Raw genomic sequence first — 12745 nt, forward strand, 5'->3', positions numbered from 1 at the left:
AAGTCAAGAACTTGACAAGCCATAAGGCTCCTATCTCCGCCAAGGAGAAAGGGAAGGCTCCTATGGCTAGTAGCACTAAAAGGAATCATGCTTTTATATATCATGATAGGAGACAAACTAGAAATGCTTATAGGAGTTATAATGCATATGATGATTTTAACTCTCATGCCATGTTTGCTTCTAGTTCTTCCTTTATGCATGGTAGAAATATGTCTAGGAAAAATGCTATGCCTAGAAAGAATATTACTCATGCTCCTAGGAATGAACCTTCTACAATTTATTGTGCTTTAAGTGCTTCCTTTGCTATTTGTAGAAAGGATAAGAAAATTGTTGCTAGGAAGTTAGGGGCAAAATGCAAGGGAGACAAAACTTGCATTTGGGTCCCTAAGGATATTTTGCACTAACCTTGTAGGACCCAACATAAGTTGGGTACCTAAGTCCCAAGCCTAAATTTGCCTTGCAGGTTTATGCATCCGGGGGTTCAAGCTGGATTATCGACAGCGGATGCACAAACCATATGACGGGGGAGAAGAAGATGTTCACCTCCTACGTCAAGAATAAGGATTCCCAAGATTCAATTATATTCGGTGATGGGAATCAAGGCAAGGTAAAAGGGCTAGGTAAAATTGCAATTTCTAATGAGCACTCTATTTCAAATGTGTTTTTAGTAGAGTCTCTTGGATATAATTTGCTATCTGTTAGTCAATTATGCAACATGGGGTATAACTGTCTATTTACAAATGTAGATGTGTCTGTCTTTAGAAGAAGTGATGGTTCACTAGCTTTTAAGGGTGTATTAGACGACAAACTTTATTTAGTTGATTTTGCAAAAGAAGAGGCCGGTCTAGATGCATGCTTAATAGCTAAGACTAGCATGGGCTGGCTGTGGCATCGCCGCTTAGCACATGTGGGGATGAAGAACCTTCACAAGCTTCTAAAGGGAGAACACGTGATAGGTTTGACTAACGTGAAATTCGAAAAGGATAGACCTTGTGCAGCTTGTCAAGCAGGTAAACAAGTGGGAGGAGCACATCACAGCAAGAATGTGATGACCACTTCAAGACCCCTGGAGCTGCTGCATATGGACCTCTTCGGACCCGTCGCCTATCTGAGCATAGGAGGGAGTAAGTATGGTCTAGTTATTGTTGATGACTTTTCCCGCTTCACTTGGGTGTTCTTTTTGCAGGATAAGTCTGAAACCCAAGGGACCCTCAAGCGCTTCTTCAGGAGAGCTCAAAATGAGTTTGAGCTCAAGGTGAAGAAGATAAGGAGCGACAACGGGTCCGAGTTCAAGAATCTTCAAGTGGAGGAGTTCCTTGAAGAGGAAGGGATCAAGCACGAATTGTCCGCTCCCTACACACCACAGCAAAATGGTGTGGTAGAGAGGAAGAACAGGACGCTCATTGACATGGCAAGGACGATGATAGGAGAGTTCAAGACCCCCGAGTGCTTTTGGACGGAAGCCGTGAACACGGCTTGCCACGCCATCAACAGGGTCTACCTTCATCGCCTCCTCAAGAAGACGTCATATGAGCTACTAACCGGTAACAAACCCAATGTATCTTATTTTCGTGTATTTGGGAGCAAGTGCTATATTCTGGTGAAGAAAGGTAGAAATTCTAAATTTGCTCCCAAAGCAGTAGAAGGGTTTTTGTTAGGTTATGACTCAAATACAAAGGCGTATAGAGTCTTCAACAAATCATCGGGTTTGGTTGAAGTCTCTAGCGACGTTGTATTTGATGAGACTAATGGCTCTCCAAGAGAGCAAGTTGTTGATTGTGATGATGTAGATGAAGAAGATGTTCCGTCGGCCGCTATACGAACCATGGCGATTGGAGACGTTCGGCCACAGGAACAAGATGAACGAGATCAACCTTCTTCCTCAACTATGGTGCATTCCCCAACTCAAGACGATGAACAGGTTCATCAACAGGAGGCGTGTGATCAAGGGGGAGCACAAGATGATCATGTGATGGAGGAAGAAGCGCAACCGGCACCTCCAACCCAAGTTCGAGCGATGATTCAAAGGGATCATCCCGTCGACCAAATTCTGGGTGACATTAGCAAGGGAGTAACTACTCGGTCTCGATTAGTTAATTTTTGTGAACATTACTCCTTTGTCTCTTCTATTGAGCCTTTCAGGGTAGAAGAGGCCTTGCAAGATCCGGACTGGGTGTTGGCCATGCAAGAGGAGCTCAATAACTTCAAGAGGAATGAAGTTTGGACGCTGGTGCCTCGTCCTAAGCAAAATGTTGTGGGAACCAAGTGGGTGTTCCGCAACAAACAAGACGAGCACAGAGTGGTGACGAGGAACAAGGCTCGACTTGTGGCAAAAGGTTATGCCCAAGTCGCAGGTTTGGACTTTGAGGAGACTTTTGCTCCTATGGCTAGGCTAGAGTCCATTCGTATCTTGCTAGCATATGCCGCTCACCATTCTTTCAGGTTGTACCAAATGGATGTGAAGAGCGCTTTCCTCAACGGGCCAATAAAGGAGGAGGTGTACGTGGAGCAACCCCCTGGCTTCGAGGATGAACGGTACCCCGACCACGTGTGTAAGCTCTCTAAGGCGCTCTATGGACTTAAGCAAGCCCCAAGAGCATGGTATGAATGCCTTAGAGATTTCTTAGTTGCTAATGCTTTCAAGGTTGGGAAAGCCGATCCAACTCTTTTTACAAAGACATGTGACGGTGATTTGTTTGTGTGCCAAATTTATGTCGATGACATAATATTTGGTTCTACTAACCAAAAGTCTTGTGAAGAGTTTAGCAGGGTGATGACGCAGAAATTCGAGATGTCGATGATGGGCGAGTTGAACTACTTCCTTGGGTTCCAAGTGAAGCAACTCAAGGATGGCACCTTCATCTCTCAAACGAAGTACACGCACGACTTGCTAAAGCGGTTTGGGATGAAGGACGCCAAGCCCGCAAAGACGCCGATGGGGACCGACGGACACACCGACCTCAACAAAGGAGGTAAGTCCGTTGATCAAAAAGCATACCGGTCAATGATAGGGTCATTACTTTACTTATGTGCTAGTAGACCAGATATTATGCTTAGCGTATGCATGTGTGCTAGATTTCAATCCGATCCTAAGGAGTGTCACTTAGTGGCAGTGAAGCGAATCCTTAGATATTTAGTTGCTACGCCTTGCTTCGGGCTCTGGTATCCAAAGGGGTCTACCTTTGACTTGGTTGGATACTCAGATTCCGACTATGCTGGATGTAAGGTCGATAGGAAGAGCACATCGGGGACGTGCCAATTCTTAGGAAGGTCCCTGGTGTCATGGAATTCTAAGAAACAAACCTCCGTTGCCCTATCCACCGCTGAGGCCGAGTATGTTGCCGCAGGACAGTGTTGCGCGCAACTACTTTGGATGAGGCAAACCCTTAGGGACTTTGGCTACAATCTGAGCAAAGTCCCACTCCTATGTGATAATGAGAGTGCTATCCGCATGGCGGAAAATCCTGTTGAGCACAGCCGCACAAAGCACATAGACATCCGGCATCACTTTTTGAGAGACCACCAGCAAAAGGGGGATATCGAAGTGTTTCATGTTAGCACCGAGAACCAGCTAGCCGATATCTTTACCAAGCCTCTAGATGAGAAGACCTTTTGCAGGCTGCGTAGTGAGCTAAATGTCTTAGATTCGCGGAACTTGGATTGAATTGTAGCATACATGTGTTTATGCCTTTGATCATGTTCCTTCTGCATTTTGTTGCTTATTATGGTGCTCAAGTTGTACACACACTCCCTGGACCTCACAAGTCCGTTGCAAAGTGATGCACATGTTTAGGGGGAGATGTGTTACAACTTGACCCTTTGAGACTAACCATCTGCTTGAGTTTGCTTGATTTAGTCTCGAAGGAGAATTGAAAGGGAAAAGGTGGACTTGGACCATGAAAGACTTCCACTGCACTCCGATGAAAGGGTAACTCATTCCAAGTTCATCTCATGAACTCTTATTGCCATTTGCTCTTAATTGAAGATTTTGGTGAGGCAATGGGGTTAAAGGGCCAAGATTGATCCCGTTTTGGTGCTTGATGCCAAAGGGGGAGAAAATAAAGGCCAAAGCAATAGATGGATCAGCTACCACTTGAGAAACTTTGAAAATAGTAGAGTAGAGCTTTTGGTTTATTCAAAACTCTTGCATTGTTTCTTTCGTCAAAAGTTGGCTTCTTGTGGGGAGAAGTAGTGATTATGGGAAATAGGGGGAGTTTTTGAAATCTTTGATCAATCTTTTTTGGAATGACTCTCTTTATGCTTCAACATGTGTGTTTGACCCAGAGATAGAGATGTGAGTTTGATTTACAAAAACAAACCAAGTGGTGGCAAAGGATGATCCATATATGCCAAAATTGAATAGAACTCAAATTTATTCTATTTGAAGTGATTTTGCACTTGTTCTAGTTGCTTTATATTGTGTTGGCATAAATCACCAAAAAGGGGGAGATTGAAAGGGAAATATGCCCTTGGGCCATTTCTAAGTATTTTGGTGATTGAGTGCCAACCCAAGTGCTTAAATGTAAATCTGTGCCCATGGATGGACAAGTTGCAAATCAAAAGTAAAGGTATGTTTCTAAGCCTTAGTACATTGGTTTTGTGTACTAATATATTTGTCTAAGTGTTAGAAACAGAGAGAAGAAGGAAAGGAGAATGTTGGCTGTGTACAGCCAACAGGCTGTTTCGGTCTGGGGCACCGGACTGTCCGGTGGTGCACCGGACAGTGTCCGGTGCGCCAGGCTGCCTCGACCTGAAGACGCCGCTCTCGGGAATTTGCCGACGGCGTACGGCTAAAATTCACCGGACTGTCCGGTGTGCACCGGACTGTCCGGTGAGCCAACGGTCGGCCCGAGCCAACGGTCGGCCGCGGAATCTGCGCGCGACACGTGGTCTGGCCAACGGTCGGAAAGTGGCACCGGACTGTCCGGTGTGCACCGGACTGTCCGGTGTGCACCGGACTGTCCGGTGCGCCAGATCTGCAACGGTCGGCAACGGTCGGCTGCGCCTGTTTAAGGAAGGAAATCGGGCACCGGATAGTGTCCGGTGTGCACCGGACTGTCCGGTGCGCCCGACAACAGAAGGCAAGGATAGCCTTCCAGATTTGCTCTCAACGGCTCCTAGCTGCCTTGGGGCTATAAAAGGGACCCCTAGGCGCATGGAGAAAACATTCAAGCAACCTTAGAGCATTCTTGATCATCCACACTCAGTCTTTGCGCATTCGTTTGTCATTCTAAGTGATTCGAGCTCCGTTCTAGTGAGAACTTTGAGATAGTCTTTTGAGCTCGATTCTTGGCCGTGTGTGTGCGCATTTTGCTGTGGATTTGTGTGTGTTGCTTCTCTCCCTTACTCCGTGCTTCTTTGTGAACTTTAAGTGTAAGGGTGAGAGACTCCAAGTTGTGGAGATTCCTCGCAAACGGGATATTGAAAGGCAAAACAAAACACCGTGGTATTCAAGTCGGTCTTTGGACCGCTTGAGAGGGGTTGATTGCAACCCTCGTCCGTTGGGACGCCACAACGTGGAGTAGGCAAGCGTTGGTCTTGGCCGAACCACGGGATAAACCACTGTGTCCTCTCTGTGTTTGATCTCTTGTGGTATTGTGTTTTGTTGAGACTCTTCTCTAGCCACTTGGCAATAATTGTGCTAACACTTAACAAGTTTTTGTGGCTATAAGTTTAAGTTTTACAGGATCACCTATTCACCCCCCCCCCCTCTAGGTGCTCTCACTTCCACGAGTTCTCATATTTCACTTGCATTGTTGTTCCTAAGTTTAATACACATATCCAAGGAACAATCAAGTGCAGAGTTCTCTTCTACTCTCCACCTCTACTCATAACAACTTGGTTTTAGTTTTCACTAACACTCATCATAAACTAAGTTTGTCTTGTTTAGAGTTGATTTTTGTAGGATCACTTATTCACCCCCTTTAGGTGTGAGAGCACCTAGAGGGGGGTGAATAGGTGATCATGTAAAAACTTGATATTTAACTCACAAACTAGATTAGGAGTTAGCACAAATAATACCAAGTGGCTAGAGAGGAGTCTTAGCAAAACACAATAACCACAAGAAGATCAACCCAGATAGACACAGTGGTTTATCCCGTGGTTCGGCCAAGTCCAACACTTGCCTACTCCACGTTGTGGCGTCCCAACGGACGAGGGTTGCAATCAACCCCTCTCAAGTGGTCCAAAGACCTACTTGAATACCACAGTGTTTTGCTTTGCTTTGTTTTATCCCGCTTGCGAGGAATCTCCACAACTTGGAGTCTCTCGCCCTTACAAAGATGTTCACAAAGAAGCACGGAGTAAGGGAGGGATGAGCAACTCACACAAGACACAAAGATCACAGCAAATGCACACACACAAGACCCAGACTTGAGCTCAAGAGACTATCACGAGTTTCACACAAGACCGAGAGCAGCAAGTTCGCCTGAGCCAGCCTGGCGCACCGGACACTGTCCGGTGCACCACCGGATAGTCCGGTGCACCCAGACAAGGCTGACTCTGGCTGAACAAAGCCATCCTTAGTTTCAACTTGATTTTTCCTGTTTCCAGCACTTAGACACAATACATTAGTCTCTAAAACAATGTACTAAGTCTGAGAAACGTACCTTTATACTTGATTTGTACTTTGTCCACCATTTAACACTTAGGCACTTGTGTTAGACACTAAATCACCAAAATACTTAGAAATGGCCCAAGGGCACATTTTCCTTTCAATCTCCCCCTTTTTGGTGATTTATGCCAACACAATATAAAGCAAGTAGAACAAGTGCAAAATCAATTCAAATAAGAACTCAAAATTGTTTTGATTCAAATTTGGCATATATGGATCATTCTTTGCCACCACTTGGTTTGTTTTTGCAAATCAAACTCAATTTCCTATCTCTAAGTTAAACACACATGTTGAAGCATAAAGAGAGATATTTCACGAGAAATTGATCAAGGATTCAAAAATTCCCCCTTTTTCCATAATTAAGCCTTCTCCCCACAAGAGACCAACTTTTGACAATAAGAGGCAAACAAGAGTATTTTGACGAACAAAAACTCTAACTCTACTATTTTCAAAATTTCACAAGTGGTAGCTGATCCATTTATTGCTTTGGCCTTATTTTCTCCCCCTTTGGCATCAAGCACCAAAACGGGATCAATCTTGGCCCCTTTAACCCCATTGCCTCACAAAAATCTTCAACTAAGAGTAAAAAGGCCATAAGAGTACAAAGATGAACTTGAAATAAGTTACTCTTTCATCGGAGTGCAGTGGAAGTCTTGCATGGTCCAAGTCCACCTTTTCCCTTTCAATTCACCTTTGAGACTGAATCAAGCAAACTCAAGCACATGGTTAGTCCCAAAGAGTCAAGTTGTAACACATCTCCCCCTAAATATGTGCATCACTTGCAAATGGACTTGTAAGGTCCGGGGAGTGCTTGTACAACTTGAGCACCGTAAATAAACAACAAAATGCTTAAGGAACATGATCAAGGCATAAAACACATGTATGCTATAAATCAATCCAAGTTCCGCGAATCTAAGACATTTAGCTCACTACGCAACTTGCAAAAGGTCTGCTCATCTAAAGGCTTGGTAAAGATATCGGCTAGCTGGTTCTCGGAGCTAGCATGAAACACTTCGATATCTCCCTTTTGCTGGTGGTCTCTCAAAAAGTGATGCCGGATGTCAATGTGCTTTGTGCGGCTGTGTTCAACAGGATTATCCGCCATTCGGATAGCACTCTCATTATCACATAGGAGTGGGACTTTGCTCAGATTGTAGCCAAAGTCCCTGAGGGTTTGCCTCATCCAAAGTAGTTGCGCGCAACACTGTCCTGCGGCAACGTACTCGGCCTCAGCGGTGGATAGGGCAACGGAAATTTGTTTCTTAGAACTCCATGACACCAGGGACCTTCCTAAGAATTGGCACGTCCCTGATGTACTCTTCCTGTCGACCTTACATCCAGCATAGTCGGAGTCTGAATATCCAATCAAGTCAAAGGTAGACCCCTTTGGATACCAGATCCCGAAGCAAGGCGTAGCGACTAAATATCTAAGAATTCGCTGCACCGCCACTAAGTGACATTCCCGTGGATCGGATTGAAATCTAGCCCACATGCATACACTAAGCATAATATCCGGTCTACTAGCACATAAATAAAGTAAAGACCCTATCATAGACCGGTACGCCTTTTGATCAACGGACTTACCTCCTTTGTTGAGGTCGGTGTGTCCGTCGGTTCCCATTGGAGTATTTGCGGGCTTGGCTTGCTTCATCCCAAACCGCTTGATCAAGTCTTGCGTGTACTTCGTTTGGGAGATGAAGGTCCCATCCTTGAGTTGCCTCACTTGGAACCCAAGGAAGTAGCTTAACTCGCCCATCATCGACATCTCAAACTTTTGAGTCATCACCCTGCTAAACTCTTCACAAGACTTTTGGTTAGTAGAACCAAATATTATGTCATCGACATAAATTTGGCACACAAAAAGATCACCATCACAAGTCTTAGTAAAAAGAGTTGGATCGGCTTTCCCAACCTTGAAAGCATTAGCAATTAAAAAGTCTCTAAGGCATTCATACCATGCTCTTGGGGCTTGCTTAAGTCCATAGAGCGCCTTAGAGAGCTTACACACGTGGTCGGGGTACCGTTCATCCTCGAAGCCAGGGGGTTGCTCCACGTACACCTCCTCCTTGATTGGCCCATTGAGGAAAGCACTCTTCACATCCATTTGGAACAACCTGAAAGAATGGTGAGCGGCATATGCTAGCAAAATACGAATGGACTCTAGCCTAGCCACAGGAGCAAAAGTCTCCTCAAAGTCCAAACCTGCGACTTGGGCATAACCTTTTGCCACAAGTCGTGCCTTGTTCCTTGTCACCACCCTGTGCTCGTCTTGTTTGTTGCGGAACACCCACTTGGTTCCCACAACATTTTGCTTGGGACGAGGCACCAGTGTCCAAACTTCATTTCTCTTGAAGTTATTGAGCTCCTCTTGCATGGCCAATACCCAGTCCGGATCTAGCAAGGCCTCCTCTACCCTGAAAGGCTCAATAGAAGAGACAAAGGAGTAATGCTCACAAAAATTAACTAATCGAGATCGAGTAGTTACTCCCTTGCTAATGTCACCCAAAATTTGGTCGACGGGATGATCCCTTTGAATCATCGCTCGGACTTGAGTTGGAGGTGCCAGTTGTGCTTCTTCCTCCATTACTTGATCATCTTGTGCTCCCCCTTGATCACTCGCCTCCTCTTGATGAACCTGTTCATCTTCTTGAGTTGGGGGATGCACCATTGTTGAGGAAGAAGGTTGATCTTGCTCCTTTTGTTCCATTGGCCTCACATCTCCAATCGCCATGGTGTGCATTGCGGCTGTTGGAACGTCTTCTTCATTTACATCATCAAGATCAACAACTTGCTCTCTTGGAGAGCCATTAGTCTCATCAAATACAACGTCGCTAGAGACTTCGACTAAACCCGATGATTTGTTGAAGACCCTATACGCCTTTGTATTTGAGTCATAACCTAACAAAAACCCTTCTACGGCTTTGGGAGCAAATTTGGAATTTCTACCCTTCTTCACTAGAATGTAGCATTTACTCCCAAAAACTCGAAAATATGAAACATTGGGTTTTGTCGGCGTTTCAAGACCGGGGGGTCCCTAAGCCGACGAGTGAATGTCGCCGCGTGCCCCAGCCCAGATGGGTCGACGCGAGGCCGAGCGCGAAGGGGGGAAGTGAGGTGGCCGGAGATGGGCGTGAGAGAGGTGGAAATCCCGCGGCCTTCGTGTTCGTCCCGCGCCCGGGTCGGGTGCGCTTGCAGTAGGGGGTTACAAGCGTCCACGCATGAGAGGGAAGCGAGCGGCCCCAAGGGAGCGCCTGTCCCGTCCTCGTCCCCGCGCGGCCAACCCTCTCTAAGAGGGCCCTGGTCCTTCCTTTTATAGGCGTAAGGAGAGGATCCAGGTGTACAATGGGGGTGTAGCAGAGTGCTACGTGTCTAGAGGGGGAGAGCTAGCGCCCTAAGTACATGCCGATGTGGCAGCCGGAGAGATCTTGGCACCCAGCTGGTGTGATGTCGTGGCCGTCGGAGGAGCGACGGAGCCTGGCGGAGGGACAGCTGTCGGAGCGGTTGAGTCCTTGCTGACGTCCTACTGCTTCCGTAAGAGAGCTGAGAGCCGCCGTCGTCACAGAGCTTGCGGGGCGCCATCATTGCTTATCTGGCGGAGCTAGCCAGATGGGACACCGGTCTTGTTCTCTACGGCCCGAGTCAGCTCGGGGTAGGGTGATGATGGCGCTTCCTGTTGACGTGGCTGGCTTGCGCCCTAGGTTGGGCGACGTGGAGGCTCCTCCGAAGCCGGGGTCGAGTCTGTCTTCCATGGCCGAGGCCGAGTCCGAGCCCCTGGGTCGGGCGAGGCGGAGGTCGTTCGGCAGAGGCCAGGGCGGAGTCCGAGCCCTGGGGTCGGGCGAAGCGGAGTTCGTCGTCTTCTGGGGCTGAGCCCGAGTCCGAGCCCTGGGGTCGGGCGGAGCGGAGTTCGCCGTCTTCTGGGACTTAGCCCGAGTCCGAGCCCTGGGTTCGGGCGGAGCGGAGTTTGCCGTCTTCCGGGACCTAGCCCGAGTCCGAGCCCTGGGGTCGGGCGGAGCGGAGTTCGCCGTCTTCCGGGACCTAGCCTGAGTCCGAGCCCTGGGGTCGGGCGGAGCGGAGTTCGCCATCTTCCGGGACTTAGCCTGAGTCCGAGCCCTGGGTCGGGCGGAGCGGAGTTCGCCGTCTTCCGGGACCTAGCCCGAGTCCGAGCCTTGGGTCGGGCGGAGCGGAGTTCGCCGTCTTCCGGGACTTAGCCCGAGTCCGAGCCCTGGGTCGGGCGGAGTGGAGCTTCCTATGGTGCCTTTGGCAGGGCCTGACTGCCTGTCAGTCTCACTCTGCCAAGTGGCACTGCAGTCGGAGTGGCGCAGGCGGCACTGTCCTTTTGTCAGGCCGGTCAGTGGAGCGGCGAAGTGACGGCGGTCACTTCGGCTCTGACGGGGGGCGTGTGTCAGGATAAAGGTGTCAGGCCACCTTTGCGTTAAATGCTCCTGCGATTCGGTCGGTCGGTGCGGCGATTTAGTCAGGGTTGCTTTTTAGCGAAGGCAGGGCCTCGGGCGAGCCGGAGATGTGTCCGCCGTTGGAGGGGGGCCTCGGGCGAGACGGAAACCCTCCGGGGTCGGCTGCCCTTGTCCAAGGCTAGGCTCGGGCGAGGCATGATCGAGTCGCTCGAATGGACTGATCCCTGACTTAATCGCACCCATCAGGCCTTTGCAGCTTTATGCTGATGGGGGTTACCAGCTGAGAATTAGGAGCCTTGAGGGTACCCCTAATTATGGTCCCCGACAGTAGCCCCCGAGCCTCGAAGGGAGTGTTAGCACTCGCTTGGAGGCTTTCGTCGCACTTTTTTGCAAGGGGACCAGCCTTTCTCGGTTGCATTTTGTTCCGGTGGGTGCGCGCGAGCGCACCCGCCGGGTGTAGTCCCCGAGGCCTCGGAGGAGTGGTTTCACTCCCCCGAGGTCTTAATGCCTTGCGTAACGCTTCGGCCGGTCTGGTTGTTCCCTCATGCGAACTGGCCGTAGCCCGGGTGTACGGTCGGGGCCCAAGTTCTCGGACTGGTATGTTGACGCTGTCAACGGTTCGGCCGGAGCCGGGTTTGCGAGAGCAGCCCCCGAGCCTCTGCACAGGGCGAGAGGGCGATCAGGGACAGACTCGGCTTTTTTACATACGCCCCTGCGTCGCCTTTCCGCAAGGAGGAGGGGGGGAAAGCGCCATGTTACCCTCGATGGGCGCCGAACATGGTGTCTCCGGTGAGCTGCAAGCGGGTAATCCGAGTGGACGTACGTGCCCCGTTCGTTAGGGGTCGGCTAGGGGCCCAGAGGCACGCCCAAAAGTACCTGCGGGTGATCTGCCGGACCCGGTCCCCTAGCGACGGTGTCCGAGGGCTCGATGCCTCCCTCTGATGGGATTCCGTTACAAGATCGCTCCCGCTGGTCTCGAAAATGTCCTAGGGTACCTCGGGAGCGCAACCCGAGCCTTGGTTATGTATCGAACGTACCCCTGGTCATCCCTCGCTCGGCGTCTGAGGCGGCTGTGAACCCTTCGGGGGCCAGCCTTCGAACACCTGATCAGTAATGGGCGCGGAACCCGAGTAGCCTGAGGCGGCCGTGGAACCCTTCGGGGGGCCGGCCTTCGAACCTCCGACCAGTAGTGGGTGTAGGGCCCACGCGATCTGAGGCGGCTGTTGAAACCCTTCGGGGGGCCAGCCTTCGAACCTCTGATCAGTAAGGAGGCTCGGAGCCTGGTTCCTTCACGGGGAAGGATCTTTTTTGGGGTATCCCCCTTTCCCGGTCCCTGTTGCAAGAGATAGAGAAAGAGGAAAAACGGAAAAGGATACGAAATCGAACGACGCGGCGTACCTTTTTTGGCACGGTTATTACGGCGAAGGCGAAGCGTCGCCCGCTTCTCCTGCCAGAAGCGCCGTCTGTCCCTCCGTGGAGTTAATGCGACGGGGCGAGTTGCTGGCAGGGCGGCCGTTGCGCGTGCGCGAGCCGTTCGAGGAACGGATCACGGGCGCGTTGTCTTCACGCCGTGAGAGGAGGTTCTCTTGTTGCCCCCGGATGGGACGTGAGCTTGGCTGACGACGTGACCGCTGCTCCCGCCCGCCTGCCACCGTCATTAATGCTGGCCCACTTTTGGCCGCTTTGACCGCCGCGTCCGGCTGGCGCTGCTGGGTCATGC

This window comes from Zea mays, chromosome 9, assembly GCF_902167145.1.
Source record: "Zea mays cultivar B73 chromosome 9, Zm-B73-REFERENCE-NAM-5.0, whole genome shotgun sequence".
In the NCBI taxonomy this organism is placed as follows: Eukaryota; Viridiplantae; Streptophyta; class Magnoliopsida; order Poales; family Poaceae; genus Zea; species Zea mays.